The sequence below is a fragment of the Coregonus clupeaformis genome, chromosome 14 (genome assembly GCF_020615455.1).
Source record: "Coregonus clupeaformis isolate EN_2021a chromosome 14, ASM2061545v1, whole genome shotgun sequence".
NCBI lineage: Eukaryota > Metazoa > Chordata > Actinopteri > Salmoniformes > Salmonidae > Coregonus > Coregonus clupeaformis.
Window position 1 is genome coordinate 46,553,551 of NC_059205.1, and position 17,638 is coordinate 46,571,188.

General features: G+C 44.9%; 1 pseudogene; it reads right to left on the reverse strand.

Moving 5' to 3' along the window:
* Positions 1 to 17,638, reverse strand: part of LOC121581693 — a 198,030-nt pseudogene that overhangs the window by 118,329 nt on the left and 62,063 nt on the right.

A 17,638-nucleotide genomic window follows, 5' to 3' on the forward strand; every position in this document is an offset into this window, starting at 1 on the left:
TTGCTCTGACATGCACTGTCAACTGTGGGACCTTATATAGACAGGTGTGTGGTTTTCCAAATCATGTCCAATCAATTTGAATTCACCACAGGTGGACTCCAATCAAGTTGTAGAAACATCTCAAGGATGATCAATGGAAGCAGGATGCACCTGAGCTCAATTTCGAGTCTCATAGCAAAGGGTCTGAATATTTATGTAAATAATGTATTTCTGTTTTTTATGTTTTATAAATTTGCAAAATAATCTAAAAACCTGTTTTCGCTTTGTCATTATGGGGTAAAGTGTGTAGAGTTAGGAGATGTTGTATTATTTTAATCAATTTTAGAATAAGGCTATCAAATATATATATATTTTTTTCATATCAGCAATACTGTCCTTCAGGGTGGTGCTTGCATTTGCTGTCTGAAGATGTATTATTCCTCAACTAACTGTGACATTTTCGATGTGAGAGATTTTGCCTCTTTGCACCCGAAACGACTATGATATTGTCAGTCAAACATTTTATTTAATTTATTTTAGTTTAGGTACATCCCTATGGTAAAAAAAGGACAAGTGTACTTAATTCTGATAAAATAAATATCAAAGTAATTTCCCTTAGAACGTACCGGCTTTACTGGCCTTGGCCACCAGTGGCAGGAAGTCCTTGGATGTGTAGAATCCCTGGTCAACAGTCAGCCCCTGGAAGATCTTAGCCTTGTTAGCCTGAGGGAGACCTGTTCCAAACAAAAATCATCATCAAGAAGGAGCCAGTTAACATAACAGACATATCCACCATCCCTGATCCCAACCATTTACAAAGTTTGTGCATATTGAAGAAATGCTTTTCACACCATGAATACTCCTGTAACACAAATTGTGATTTATTTTTATTTTTACAGAGCTTGACAATTTAGCTAGGTCAACATAATTGTATGTTTTATTGAATCTATGCACAGTATACGTTATGCCCTTGATAAGAGAGGAAAAATATAATAGTCAAAGGCTTGTGAGTTAATAAAACCCACCATTTGAATCAATAAATTATTATTTTGAGAGAGGTGGAACTGTCACGCCCTGGCTCTGGGGACTCTAATATGTTGAGCCAGGGTGTGTAAAGTCTATGTGTTTTGTTCTAGGTTTCACATTCTAGTATTGTTGTTCTATGTTGGCCAGTGTGGTTCTCAATCAGAGGCAACGTGATTCAGCTGTTGCTTGTTGTCTCTGATTGAGAAGCATACTTTAGCAGCCTGTTTCCCCACAGAGTTGGGATCTTGTTTCTAGTCTGTTGTGTTAGACCGTGAACTGTCACGTTATCGTTTTGTTGTTTTTGATCGTGTCTCTAATAAAGAGTATGTTTGCCTGCAACGCTGCGCCTTGGTCCTCATCTCTGTTAGACGATCGTGACAGGAACAGTAAATCAGTATTGTAGACTCATAATCTCTCTGTTAATTATTATGATGATGTAGGGATATAATGCATTGTAAAATATACAATGGACTCTCTAGCACCTTAAAAGATTGAGACCACGAGAGCAAATAATGACCCACTTACAGTGAGGGTAAAATAACAACAAAAAAATCCAGAAAAACACATGTCAAAAATGTTATAAATTGATTTACATTTTAATGAGGGAAATAACTATTTGACCCCCTCTCAATCAGAAAGATTTTTGGCTCCCAGGTGTATTTTATACAGGTAACAAACTGAGATTAGGAGCACTCTCTTAAAGGGAGTGCTCCTAATCTCAGCTTGTTACCTGTATAAAAGACACCTGTCCACAGAAGCAATCAATCAATCAGATTCCAAACTCTCCACCATGGCCAAGACCAAAGAGCTCTCAAAGGATGTCAGGGACAAGACTGTAGACCTACACAAGGCTGGAATGGGCTACAAGACCATCGCCAAGCAGCTTGGTGAGAAGGTGACAACAGTTGGTGTGATTATTCGCAAATGGAAGAAACACAAAATAACTGTCAATCTCCCTCGGCCTGGGGCTCCATGCAAGATCTCACCTCGTGGAGTTGCAATGATCATGAGAACGGTGAGGAATCAGCCCAGAACTACACGGGAGGATCTTGTCAATGATCTCAAGGCAGCTGGGACCATAGTCACCAAGAAAACAATTGGTAACACACTACGCCGTGAAGGACTGAAATCCTGCAGCGCCCGCAAGGTCCCCCTGCTCAAGAAAGCACATATACATGCCCATCTGAAGTTTGCCAATGAACATCTGAATGATTCAGAGGAGAACTGGGTGAAAGTGTTGTGGCAGATGAGACCAAAATGGAGCTCTTTGGCATCAACTCAACTCGCTGTGTTTGGAGGAGGAGGAATGCTGCCTATGACCCCAAGAACACCATCCCCACTGTCAAACATGGAGGTGGAAACATTATGCTTTGGGGGTGTTTTTCTGCTAAGGGGACAGGACAACTTCACCGCATAAAAAGGGACGATGGACGGGGCCATGTACCATCAAATCTTGGGTGAGAACCTCCTTCCCTCAGCCAGGGCATTGAAAATGGGTCGTGGATGGGTATTCCAGCATGACAATGACCCAAAACACACGGCCAAGGCAACAAAGGAGTGGCTCAAGAAGAAGCACATTAAGGTCCTGGAGTGGCCTAGCCAGTCTCCAGACCTTAATCCCATAGAAAATCTGTGGAGGGAGCTGAAGGTTCGAGTTGCCAAACGTCAGCCTCAAAACCTTAATTACTTGGAGAAGATCTGCAAAGAGGAGTGGAACAAAATCCCTCCTGAGATGTGTGCAAATCTGGTGGCCAACTACAAGAAACGTCTGACCTCTGTGATTGCCAACAAGGGTTTTCCAACCAAGTACTAAATCATGTTTTGCAGAGGGGTCAATTTAAAGCGTTTTTGACATGCGTTTTTCTGGATTTTTTTGTTGTTATTCTGTGTCTCACTATTCAAATAATCCTACTATTAAAATTATAGACTGATGATGTCTTTGTCAGTGGGCAAACGTACAAAATCAGCAGGGGATCAAATACTTTTTTCCCTCACTGTATATACTGGATCAATAAAACAAAGAATATACAGTAAGACATTTAGGGATTACTTTTAGCCTACAGTCTTCAAACTACATATCTATAATATACTTTATACTCTATGTGACGTGTGCTCAACACATACCGTGGAGCAAACTCATTACTGCTCTGTCATTACATTCTAGACAGAGTAAATTCTGGACGGTTTCCATGTACAACTGTCAGTGTACAGTTTAAAGCGTCAATCATTGTCCAAAATGTGTTCTAGAATTTTGGACCATTCGCTTTCATATTTTTTGAATTATCAGCGCAGCTCAAGCAATTTCTCCAACTTTTAACACATTCAAATTAATAGAGTTGCGCGATGGTGGTCTCAGAGCCACGTAGCTATGTCACAATGGTACGCTGGATTATCGCGTCTCTGCATCTGTGGACTATGATTTATGCTTAAAACGCCAGCTTTAGGGCTGATATACATACTTTAATGCTAGAATACGTTACCTCTAAGAAGTTAATAATCAAATACAGGTACAATCAAATTTGGTCCAATTTGCCCTTTCATTAAAAAAAACATAATGTTTGGCAAATACACTATAAATAGCTTATAGTTAAAGAAGTGTTGTGTTAATCCTATTGACTATGTCAATTACTGGTTGATGAATAGTGATGAACGGTGACTGATGGGCCATGAGTGATACAGAATAGCTTGAAGGTCAATCTGAATGATTACCTCAGACCCCGGAGCTATTCTACCTCCGCCCTCACTTGGCACTACTGACTGCATGTGTTTGCTGTCATTTATAAGGTTAAAGGCCACTAGGAACCAATCAGATCTCTTTGTGTACATCTTCTTGTCTCATTCATTTCTTCAAATAAAATGGGCAGATTGGATAACCTTGGCAGGCCATTTTTTGATTGTAATGGTGTATTCCTCTGACTACTATTTTATGTTATCTATCAATGCTGCAAATGTTTTCTTTCCATCATGGATTATTCATTAGTTGACCAACCTCTCTTTAATACAAGAGAAAAGCTAAATGTTAAACCCCGATGCAATGAAATTCCATGCAGTAATCTTATAAATTACATGCGATAATTATATCGTACACAATTAATCTGCAGTTTCAATTTAAAGACCTTGCCTGGGGTTTCAGTCCTGCTGTAGAATATGAATTATGGTTAATATCATAGTTTATTCAAAGGAAGACAACCTGATGATCACCTCATTACAACCATAGTGCTGCCATTCAGAACACTAGAGTTACAAAGTTAGACATAGTTTTATCTCCATCTCTTCATTCAAAGACTCAATCATGGACACTCTTACTGACAGTTGTGGCTGCTTCGCGTGATGTATTGTTATCTCTACCTTCTTGCCCTTTGTGCTGTTGTCTGTGCCCAATAATGTTTGTACCATGTTTTGTGCTGCTACCATGTTGTGCTGCTGTCATGTTGTGTTGCTACCATGTTGTTGTCATGTTGTGTTGCTACCATGCTGTGTTGTCATGTGTTGCTGCCATGCTATGTTGTTGTCTTAGGTCTCTCTTTATGTAGTGTTGTGGTGTCTCTCTTGCCGTGATGTGTGTTTTGTCCCATATTTTAATTGTATTTTCAATCTCAGCCCCCGTCCCCGCAGGAGGCCTTTTGCCTTTTGGTAGGCTATCATTGTAAATAAGAATTTGTTCTTAACTGACTTGCCTAGTTAAATAAAGGTTAAAATAATAATAATAATAATAATAATAAAGGAATAAGTATTAAAAAAACTACAAAGGATGATGTGTGTTCTTTAGTAGTGGCTGTTGCTGCAAAGGCAATTTCCTGATAAAGACCTCAATCAGACCCCCTGGGTAAGTCTGGATGCTTTAACACACAGATATCGCTTTTCAAACAGAGACAACATTCTCCGTAACAACATCTGTCAATTTGAAGTGATAGTTATTAATGAGAAATCGTCTTCTTTGGTATATCATCTTCAAAAAATGTGATAACACTTTCTATGAACTGCTTGGTTGTAATGCATTGCAAAACAGGTGGCTCATGAAACTGTTATCATCACACACTTTACTAAAACAAGCTCTATATGTGTCAAAAGGTGATGTGTACGCGGCGAGTGAAGTCAGACGCAGGACACGAAGAATCAGGTAGACTACATTACTGAACGTAACGCACAAAACAAACGTCTCCAACACTGGAGGGAAAAACACCATATGCGTAATATGGAGAAATAGCTAGGCCGAACATCAACTAGACATACAACAATAACACACAAATAGCAAACGTGAGACAAGGGAAATTATAGGCTAAACAATCAAACATAATAGACAACAGGTGTACTACTCCAGACAAAACAAGACAGACACTGAAACATCGATCGGCGGTAGCTAGTACTCCGGGGACGACGAACGCCGAAGCCTGCCCGAGCAAGGAGGAGGAGCAGCCTCGGCAGAATCCGTGACAGTACCCCCCCCTTGATGCGCGGCTCCAGCCGTGCGCCGACCCCGGCCTCGGGGACGGCCAGGAGGACGCGGAGCAGTGCGATTTGGATGACTCCGGTGGAACTCCGTCAAGAGGGAGGGATCTAAGATGTCCCTCCTAGGCACCCAGCACCGTTCCTCCGGACCGTACCCCTCCCACTCCACGAGATACTGCAGACCCCCCATCCGACGTCTCGAATCCACGATGGACCGGACTGAGTACGCCGGAGCCCCCTCGATGTCCAGTGGGGGCGGAGGAGCCTCTCGTATCTCATTCTCCTGGAGTGGACCAGCTACCACCGGCCTGAGGAGAGACACATGGAACGAGGGGTTAATGCGGTAATCATTGGGCAGTTGTAACCTGTAGCATACCTCGTTCAATCTCCTCAGGACTTTAAATGGCCCCACAAACCGCCGACCCAGCTTCCGGCAGGGCAGGCGAAGGGGCAGGTTTCGAGTCGAGAGCCAGACTCGATCTCCAGGTGCATAAACTGGACCCTCACTGCGGTGGCGATCGGCGCTCGCCTTATGCCTACGAATAGCCCGCTGCAGATGGACATGCGCAGCGTTCCATGTTACCTCCGAGCGCCGAAACCATTCATCCACCGCAGGAGCCTCGATCTGGCTCTGATGCCAGGGTGCCAGAACCGGCTGATACCCCAACACACACAGAAAAGGAGTCAGATTAGTGGAGGAGTGGCGAAGTGAGTTCTGGGCAATCTCTGCCCAGGGGATATACCCCGACCACTCCTCCTGCCAGTCCTGGCAATAGGACCTCAGAAACCTACCCACATCCTGGTTTACTCTCTCCACCTGCCCATTACTCTCAGGGTGGAAACATGAGGTAAGGCTAATCGAGACCCCCAAGCGTTCCATAAACGCCCTCCAGACTCTAGAGGTGAACTGGGGACCCCGATCAGACACTATATCCTCAGGTACCCCGTAGTGCCGGAAGACGTGTGTAAACAGGGCCTGAGCAGTTTGTAGGGCAGTAGGGAGACCCGGCATGGGAATGAGACGGCAGGCCTTAGAAAACCGATCCACAACGACCAAAATTGTGGTATTCCCCTGGGAGGGGGGAAGGTCCGTGACAAAGTCCACCGATAGATGAGACCACGGCCATTGTGGAACGGGTAGGGGTTGTAACTTCCCCCTGGGCAGGTGTCTAGGTGCCTTACACTGGGCGCACACCAAGCAGGAGGAGACATTAACCCTCACGTCCTTAGCCAAGGTTGGCCACCAGTACTTCTCACTAAGGCAGTGCACTGTCCGGCCAATACTAGGATGACCAGAGGAAGGTGACGTGTGAGCCCAATAAATCAGTCGATCACGGATCTCGAGCGGCAAGTACTTCCGCCCCTCCGGACACTCTGGAGGAGTAGGGTCGGTACGTAACGCCCGCTCGATCTCCGCATCGACCTCCCACACCACCGGTGCCACCAGACAAGATTCCGAAAGTATGGGAGTGGGCTCAATGGACCTCTCCTCTGTGTCATATCGCCGGGACAGGGCATCTGCCTTAACGTTCTGTGACCCTGGTATGTACGTGAGCTTAAAGACAAACCGGGCCAGAAACATGGCCCACCTAGCCTGACGAGGGTTCAGTCTCCTAGCTGCCCGGATGTACTCCAGGTTACGATGGTCAGTCAGAATGAGAAAAGGGTGTTTAGCCCCCTCAAGCCAATGCCTCCACACCTTTAGGGCCTGAACCACCGCTAGCAGCTCCCTGTCCCCCACGTCATAATTACGTTCCGCCGGGCTGAGCTTCTTAGAATAAAAGGCACAGGGACGGAGTTTAGGAGGCGTGCCCGAGCGTTGAGACAGTACAGCCCCAATCCCCGCCTCTGACACGTCCACCTCCACTTGGAACGCCAAAGAGGGGTCCGGATGTGCCAGCACCGGAACCGAGGTGAACAGGTCCTTCAGATGTCTAAACGCCCTGTCCGCCTCAGCCGACCACTGCAAACGCACCGGGCCCCCCTTTAGCAGGGAGGTGATGGGAGCTGCTACCTGTCCAAAACCCCGGATAAACCTCCGGTAGTAATTGGCAAAACCCAAAAACGCTGCACTTCCTTAACCGTGGTAGGAGTCTGCCAATTACGCACGGCTGAAACGCGGTCAATCTCCATCTCCACCCCTGACGCGGACAACCGATGTCCCAGGAAGGAGATGGACTCCTGGAAAAACAGGCATTTCTCCGCCTTCACATACAAGTCATGCTCCAACAGCCTACCCAACACCCGACGCACCAGGGCCACATGCTCGGCTCGTGTAGCAGAGTATATTAGAATGTCGTCAATATACACCACTACACCCTGTCCATGCAAATCCCGGAAAATCTCGTCCACAAATGATTGGAAGACTGAAGGAGCATTCATTAACCCGTATGGCATGACGAGCTACTCATAGTAACCCGAGGTGGTACTAAATGCTGTTTTCCATTCATCTCATTCCCTAATGCGCACCAGGTTGTAAGCGCTCCTGAGATCCAATTTTGTGAAGAAGCGCGCTCGGTGTAATGACTCCGTGTAATGACGTCATACTCGCAATCAGAGGGAGAGGATAACTGTATTTAATGGTAATCTGATTGAGACTACGGTAATCAATACACGGGCGCAGACCTCCATCTTTCTTCTTCACAAAAAAGAAACTCAAGGACGCAGGAGAAGTGGAGGGCCGTATGTATCCCTGTCCCAGAGATTCGGCGATGTATGTCTCCATAGCCGCCGTCTCCTCTTGAGACAGAGGATACACATGACTATGTGGAAGTGCAGCGCCTGCCTGGAGGTCTATCGCACAATCCCCCTGTCTATGAGGTGGTAATTGAGTCGCCCTCTTCTTACTGAAGACGAGTGCCAAATCATTATACTCAGGAGGAATGTGCAGTGCGGACATTTGGTTCGGACTTTCCACAGTTGTCGCCCCTACGGACACACCTATACACCGCCCGACACACTGATCAGACCACTCCCTGAGAGCCCTCTGTTGCCACGAAATGTTGGGGTCATGAGAAGTTAACCAAGGAAGCCCCAACACCACGGGAAACGCAGGAGAGTCGATCAAATACAATTGTATAATTTCCTCATGACCCCCCTGCGTCTTCATCTTAAGTGGCGCCGTGACCTCCCTAATCAATCCCGACCCCAAAGGGCGGCTATCTAGGGCATGGATAGGGAAGGGCACATCAACTGGTATGAGGGGAATCCCTAACCTATAACAGAAATTACGATCAATAAAATTCCCAGCTGCGCCTGAATCGACTAGCGCCTTATGCTGGGAGTGAGAAGAAACCTGGGGAAACACAACTTGGATACACAAGTGGACAACAGAGAGGTCTGGGTGAGTTGGGCGCGTACTCACCTGGAATGACTCATCAGTGCGTGACCTGCTGCCTCGATCCGTAGGAGACCCTCCCCAGCACCGAACCGCAGTGTGTCCTCTACGGCCACAGTTGGTGCAGGGGACGGCCTCTCTCCGGGTCTCTCTCCTCCTCTCTCTAGCACCAGCACCTCCGAGCTCCATAGGGCTCGGCTCGGAGGTGCTGGGGGATGGAATGGACGGCCCCAGCTCCGGACGTCCGCGGGTAGCCAGCAGGGTATCCAGACGGAACGACATGTCCACCAACTGGTCGAAGCTTAAGTTGGTGTCCCTGCAGGCCAACTCTCGGCGAACGTCCTCTCGTAGGCTGCACCAATAGTGGTCGATGAGGGCCCTCTCATTCCATCCCGCATTGGCAGCCAGAGTCCGGAAATCCAGTGCGAATTCCTGTGCGCTCCTCTTCCCCTGTCTGAGGTGGAACAGACGCTCCCCCGCCGCTTTCCCCTCTGGGGGATGATCGAAATCCGCCCTGAAGCGGCGGGAGAACTCTGCATAACTGACGGTGGCGGCGTCTATTCCACTCCATTCGGCATTGGCCCACTCCAAGGCCTTGCCGGACAGACAGGAGATGAGGGCGGACACGCTCTCGTATCCCGAGGGCGCCAGGTGAATGGTTGCCAGGTAGAGCTCTACTTGGAGCAGGAATCCCTGACACCCGGGCCGCGGTGCCATCATAAGCCCTCGGGAGCGAAAGCCGAATCCCACTGGACTCCGGAGATGGAACGATGGGTCTGGCCGATGGTGGTGGTATTGTTGGAGGAGGTGTGGGCAAACCTCCTCTCTCCCATCGGCTCAAAGTGTCCATTACATCCTGCATGGCGGTGCCGAGTCTCTGGATCATGGCGTCTTGGCTGCTTACGCGCTCCTCCAATGACCCCGTCGGTACCGCTGATCCTGATGACTCCATGGTTGGTGTGTTATTCTGTCAAAAGGTGATGTGTACGCGGCGAGTGAAGTCAGACGCAGGACACGGAGAATCAGGTAGACTACTTTACTGAACGTAACGCACAAAACAAACGTCTCCAACACTGGAGGGAAAAACACCATATGCGTAATATGGAGAAATAGCTAGGCCGAACATCAACTAGACATACAACAATACACAAATAGCAAACGTGAGACAAGGGAAATTATAGGCTAAACAATCAAACATAATAGACAACAGGTGTACTACTCCAGACAAAACAAGACAAACACCGAAACATCGATCGGCGGTAGCTAGTACTCCGGGGACGACGAACGCCGAAGCCTGCCCAAGCAAGGAGGAGGAGCAGCCTCGGCAGAATCCGTGACAATATGACAGGAAGTATTACATCTCAATATACTCAATATAGGGGAAGTATTACATCTCAATATACTTTCCAGTAAAATCACGGTAATTCAAATACAGAACTGTACCTACTATGTACACTACCTACCTACTGTACTAGAGAACATAACACAGTGTGCCACTGCTAACTGTGCTTAACACAGCGAGATCCTCCAGCAGAGTAACAGCATGCTCACCCTCCTCTGTGGTGACACTGACAGATGCTCCGAGCTCACTCTGTTGGTTTTATACACAAGGGTGGCCTTTGTGTTCTGTGCAAAGATGTAAAAAATAGGTGAAGGGGAAATAAATGCTATGAAGCGAATAACAAAGTGTACTTTAACAATAGCAGCCCGGATGGTGACATCTACTTCATAAGTAATGCCCTCAAATCCTTATTTAATTTAATTTGTTAAAATTTTTTAGGGGGTAGATCAGCTTTAATATTGCAGATAGATTGTAACTTCCATCAATGTAATTGTCTGCATCACTTCCGATCCCCCAAAGTATTTGATCCCCTGCTGATTTTGTACATTTGCCCACTGACAAAGAAATGATCAGTCTATAATTTTAATGGTAGGTTTATTTGAACAGTGAGAGACAGAATAACAACAAACAAATCCAGAAAAACACATGTCAAAAATGTTATAAATTGATTTGCATTTTAATGAGGGAAATGAGTATTTGACCCCTCTGCAAAACATTACTTTGTACTTGGTGGCAAAACCCTTGTTGGCAATCACAGAGGTCAGACGTTTCTTGTAGTTGGCCACCAGGTTTGCACACATCTCAGGAGGGATTTTGTCCCACTCCTCTTTGCAGATCTTCTCCAAGTCATTAAGGTTTTGAGGTTGACGTTTGGCAACTCGAACCTTCAGCTGCCTCCACAGATTTTCTATGGGATTAAGGTCTGGAGACTGGCTAGGCCACTCCAGGACCTTAATGTGCTTCTTTTTGAGCCACTCCTTTGTTGCCTTGGCCGTGTGTTTTGGGTCATTGTCATGCTGGAATACCCATCCACGACCCATTTTCAATGCCCTGGCTGAGGGAAGGAGAATCTCACCCAAGATTTGACGGTACATGGCCCCGTCCATCTTCCCTTTGATGCGGTGAAGTTGTCCTGTCCCCTTAGCAGAAAAATACCCCCAAAGCATAATGTTTCCACCTCCATGTTTGACGGTGGGGATGGTGTTCTTGGGGTCATAGGCAGCATTCCTCCTCCTCCAAACACGGCGAGTTGAGATGATGCCAAAGAGCTCCATTTTGGTCTCATCTGACCACAAAACTTTCAAACAGTTCTCCTCTGAATCATTCAGATGTTCATTGGCAAACTTCAGACAGGCATGTATATGTGCTTTCTTGAGCAGGGGGACCATGCGGGCGCTGCAGGATTTCAGTCCTTCACGCCGTAGTGTGTTACCAATAGTTTTCTTGGTGACTATGGTCCCAGCTGCCTTGAGATCCTTGACATGATCCTCCTGTGTAGTTCTGGGCTGATTCCTCACCATTCTAATGATCATTGCAACTCCACGAGGTGAGACCTTGCATGGAGCCCCAGGCCGAGGGAGATTGACAGTTATTTTGTGTTTCTTCCATTTGCGAATAATCGCACCAACTGTTGTCACCTTCTTACCAAGCTGCTTGACAATGGTCTTGTAGCCCATTCCAGCCTTGTGTAGGTCTACAATCTTGCCCCTGACATCCTTGGAGAGCTCTTTGGTTATGGCCATGGTGGAGAGTTTGGAAACTGATTGATTGATTGCTTCTGTGGACAGGTGTCTTTTATACAGGTAACAAGCTGAGATTAGGAGCACTCCCTTCAAGAGTGTGCTCCTAATCTCAGCTCGTTACCTGTATAAAAGACACCTGGGAGCCAGAAATCTTTCTGATTGAGAGGGGGTCAAATACTTATTTCCCTCATTAAAATGCAAATCAATTTATAACATTTTTGACATGCGTTTTTATGGATTTTTTTGTTGCTTTTCTGTCTCTCACTGTTCAAATAAACCTACTAATAAAATTATAGACTGATCATTTCTTTGTCAGTGGGCAAACGTACAAAATCAGCAGGGGATCAAATACTTTTTTCCCTCACTGTATACTTATTATGGACACAGTATGCTTACATTATTAGTTATCTTGTTGTTATTAGTTGTTGTTAGTTGTTATTAGTCCCATCCTTCAACTTCAACTGTACTGTGATGTTTTACAAAAGTTCTGAACCTTTCTATTCTCATTGTTTCTACAGATTGTAAATTGAACATATTTTTTTTGCTAAAAGTATTATTATATTATTGACTATGACTTTTCAGATCACCCAGTAATGCTATCTGCAGGGTTAGCTCCAGGTAAATATTGCAATCCTTTAGCCATTCATGGACCTGTGTCCAAAAACAAGCTATAAATGGACAGTACCAAAACAAATGATCTAATGATTCCGTCTCTTCGCAGCAAAATCTGCAGAGCTGGGAAGATTGTATCCCCCATATAAATAACATTCTATTAGTAGCAAGAATTGTATATAATAATTTAAATTGAAAAATGCTAAGTTTTGAATCTGGCGTCGTTTTGCATATCAGTTCATAAACACTATGCCATGGGATCGGTGCGTCAAAAATCTCTTCCCAACTATTTTGCAATCTATATGGGATGGCTGTCAATCCTTTGGTCCTTAAATGAAACTAGTATACTTTGTTATTTATCACAGTTTTCTGCCCAGTGTTTGCATCTCATTTGACTGGAGAAAGGTGCTTTGGCTCCAGAGCCGGGCGGAGAGACGCTGAAGTGAAGATAGGATCATTCATCATAGCCTTACAGGTGGCTTCACTCTCACTCTGACTCTCTCTCAGTGCTCGGCCGGCTCGGCCTGGCCAGTCCTCGTGTATCACGCACCATCGCCCACTGTGGCGTCGGCTGACGGTGAGTAGTGCTACTGTAACCAGTGCTTGACTTGGGCAAGAGATCACCGGAGCTGAGTACCGGCACTTCAAATGCTCTACTGCTTGAGCTCCTGCACCTCATAGAATAGTAGCAAAAACAATGGTTGGGGCTCCTGCACCCAAAATGAGTACCGGCACCTATTTCAGTCCAAGTCAAGCACTGAGCGTAAAGTTACTGTGATTTCTCTGTAGGAGTTCTGTCAGGTTAGGTACTCATGGGTATTGGGCAAATCACTGGCCTTGTGTAACTGTGAGTCAAAGAGAAAGTCTTAAAGCTGCTATGTACTGTATGTTTTGTTACATTGAAAAACTACCCATTTTATGCTATGGGCTAAGTTTAGTAAGGACATACAGCCAGCATAATGTATGTTAATAACCCAAGAAAACTCAGGAGGCTGAAGAAATTCGGCTTGGCCCCTAAGACCCTCACAAACTTCCACATATGCACCATTGTGAGCATTCTGTCGGGCTGTATCACCGCCTGATACGGCAACTGCACCGCCCGCAACCACAGGGCTCTCCAGAGGGTGGTGTGATCAACCCAACACATCACCGGGACTACACTGCCTGGCCTCCAGGACATCTACAGCACCCGGAGTCACAGGAAGACTCCGGGAAGACCTCATCCACCAAAGCCACGGCTTGTTCACCCTGCTACCATCTAGAAGACGGAGACAGTACAGGTGCATCAAAGCTGGGACGAAGAAAAGGAAAAACAGCTTCTACCTCCAGGCCATCAGACTGTTAAATAGTCACCACTAGCCGGCCTCTGCCAGGTACCTTGTCCTACACCTTAGACACTGACACTAGCCGGCTACCACTCGGTACTCTACCCTACACTTTAGAGCAGGGTTCTTCAATTCCGGTCCTGCAGGGCCGAAACACCTCTGTTTTTCATCCTCTCCTTCTAATCAGGGGCTAATTCAGACCTGGGACACCAGGTGAGTGCAATTAACTACCAGTTGGAAATAAAAAACAGAAGTGTTTCGGCCCTCCAGGACCGGAATTGAAGAACCCTGCTTTAGAGACTGCTACCCTAGGTACATAGAGTCATTGAACACTGGTCACTTTAATAATGTTTACATAATGTTTATTGTTCTGAAATAGTTTCTGTAGTTAGAGACAGATAAGATGAGCATTCCTGCAATAGTATTCAGTTGACATTTTATTTGATATCTGAGAAACTGATTTGTCACTTTATATGTACAGTACATACTGTGTTCTCGACATAGCTCATCCTAAATAACTACTTCTGTACATACCTTTTTCCTATTTAAATATTGTCCATGCTGTCTATACACACTACACTACATATTTATATTCTGGACTCTGACATTGCTTGTTCTGATATTTCTTCATTTCTTATTTTTTAATATATATTTTTTCTTCTTGGGATTATTTGTGTATTAGTATTGTACTGTTAGACATTTACTGCACTGCTGTAGCTAGACATTTACTGCAGTGCTGGAGCTAGAAGCACAAGCATTTCACTGCACTTGCTTAACGTGACAAATAACCTTTGATTTGATTTTGATTTGATTTGATCAGAGGCACACAAAAAAAACTATTTTTATGGTGAACATCTGACAGCAACCACCATATTTGTCAAAAAACAGCAGCCCTTTCCAAATCTGATCGAAACTTGGTCAATGGACCTTTTTTTACACCAAAGGCTATTTTTCTTCATTTGATGTCCTAAATATACCTCTTTCATACAATTCCAGCCACAGCACATCAGTGTACTTCCTTTCAACCTCACTGTTGGGAAGAGCTGCCATCAAAAGCTTGTTTTATGGAATGTGATGCTCGTTCCCACAAAGTAATATTGTGTGCATTGCAGAATTTGTAGTCTATACAATCTGCCTGGCTTTATTAATATTAATGCCTTTGATGGAAGGAAGCCATTCTTGAAAAGGCACCATTTGAACAATTGGAACAAGAAAGCGACACAAAGATCCCACTGCTATAACCACCATCAGTAAGGACAGTCAGCTACACAACAACAGCGATAGGCAAAAACCCTGCATGTGTTAGCTAGTGCACTTAACTGCCCGAGAAATAACCCTTCTTATCTATGCTCTTCAACCTGCTCTGAACAGTGGGAAACATATGCATGTCAATCTCAGCAGGGGGTTTGACATTTAGAAGAAAAAAAATACAGAACTGGTAAGAATATCACAGAAACAAGACTCTGTTCATTTTCTCTCTGAAATCCAATTCCTTTGTGTTCTGCTATGAGACAGAAAAAATTTTGACAAGAAATCCCTGAATAGTTTAAAAGTAGCTCCATGCTCTAATTACCAAGCCAGGCACCAAAAGGTTCCAAACATAATAAATGCTACCCAGCTTCTTTTCATTATAATAAAGGAAAGTCACACACACACAGCGGTATTTGAATTTCCTCAAATCAAATCAATACAGGCATGGCAGGGTTTATTCACTTACATATCTAAATATAGACTTTCATTTGAAACCAAATTGCTTCAGTCTACCGTCTCCCTTTACATGTGTGCGTAAGAACAAGGTATTCCATGAGCTAACGAGCCATACTGTTAACTATGGTCACCATAGGAAGAGAAGGAAAGTGACAGCTGCGATAGGAGACTATAGTATATAGACGTGAAAAATAAGCCCCTTGTTATGCTCAACTGTAACGAGAATGAGAGGGAGAAAATGAGAAGGAGGAAAAAGAAAGCAGAGCGGAGGACTAGTGAGGCAGATAAATATATGAAGTAGACAAAGGAAGAAAGACTGAAACTACAACACTGGGTTTCAGTACGGCATTCATTGCTACAGTAAGCACTGTGTGGTAGGTAGCTCCGTCTCACTTTAGTCCAATGAAAACCAAATGGAGCAGGCAGAAGAAGTGTGAAATGGGAAAGGTAGTGGTTAGAGGATACCTCCCTCTCTCCCAGACAGACCCCCTTATCATGATTGCAGTGGGGGACTGTAGCACAGAGCAGGACTAACGTAGCTGGCATACTGGAGATTTTAAGAGTCTGTGGTGCCATCAGTGTAGGTACAGTATTATTAAAGTCAAGCATCCTTCTGTACATACTAGAGGTCTTCTCAGGTCCAAAAAGGACCCGTTCCGAAATGGATCTGGGGCTTTCCTCCCAAGACCCTACCCGAATATATATTTTTTATATGGACACCCGGTCCGAACGGATCCAAGGACAACCAGACCCGGCCCTGTATAGACCCAGTCCATTCAGAGTATTAAGTAGCAGCCTACCTGTTGACTATTGGTCGTTGTAGCCTATCCTTCTCATTTAACTTTTAATTCAGTCATTTTAATTCCATCTTCCGTTGATCTCCTGCTTGCCACGGCACACACAGAGCCAGAGGGGGTGCAACTCAATATTAGGAAGGTGTTCCTAATGTTTTGTACACTCAGTGTATAAACAGTCAATAAAAAAGTGCCATTTAAGATTAATTTGTTGAAACCGTAATATTAACAGATTATATTATATCGTGGAACACAATCTTCATAAAGGCAGTAACCTTAGCAGTGGCGCTTGCTTGTAGAAGCCTATGGCATAGCCTTGTTTTTTTTTATTTAGCAGACAAGACACTTTTATTTCCAGAGCCCTTATCACAGTCAAGACACATCTATTTTATAGTAAAAAACATGATGTAATATAACAGAATAAAATAGAACACAATATTTTCCCAAATGAAAAAAGTTAAGTGAGAAGTGATGCGCATCTCGTGCCTGGAACATTTATTCTCAAAGAGTGATCATTTCAGTGGTGTGTATTCATGGATGCTATGGGAAGCCAGGCTTCCCCAAATAATTGACAAAAAATAAAATAAAATATTAATTATTATTATTATTTCGTGTTGCCTAAATGTCCTTCAATTCACAAGAGGCTGAATTTATCTCACCGGAGAAAGCATCTGAGCCCCTCTGCTCCTCTCCTCAAGAAACCAACACTCGAATCATCTGACGTCAAAAACTATAGACCTGTATCCCTTCTGTCTTTTCTTTCCAAAACACTTGGACGTGCTGCCTCTGATCAACTTTCTCGTTATCTCTCTCAGAACAATCTTCTTGACCCTAACTGGTCACTCAACCGAGACTGCTCTTCTCTGTGTCACGCAGGCTCTCCCTACTGCCAAAGCTGATTCTCTCTCCTCTGTTCTCATCCTCCTAGATCTATCCACTGCCTTCGACACCATGAACCATCAGATCCTCCTCGCCACCCTCTCATTGACAGTAGAATGGCCTTACTGAAGAGCTCAGTTACTTTCAACGTGGCACCGTCATAGGATGCCACCTTTTCAGTTTGTCAAATTTATGCCCTGCTAGAGCTGCCCCGGTCAACTGTACTGCTGGAGTAAGTGCTGTTATTGTGAAGTGGAAACGTCTGGGAGCAATAGTGGTTCAGCCGGGAAGTGGTAGGCCACACAAGCTCACAGAACGGGACCACCGAGTGCTGAAGCATGTAGCGCGTACAAATCGTCTGTCCTTGGTTACAACACTCACTACTGAGTTCCAAACTGCCTCTGGAAGCAACGTCAGCACAATAACTGTTCGTCGGGAGCTTCATG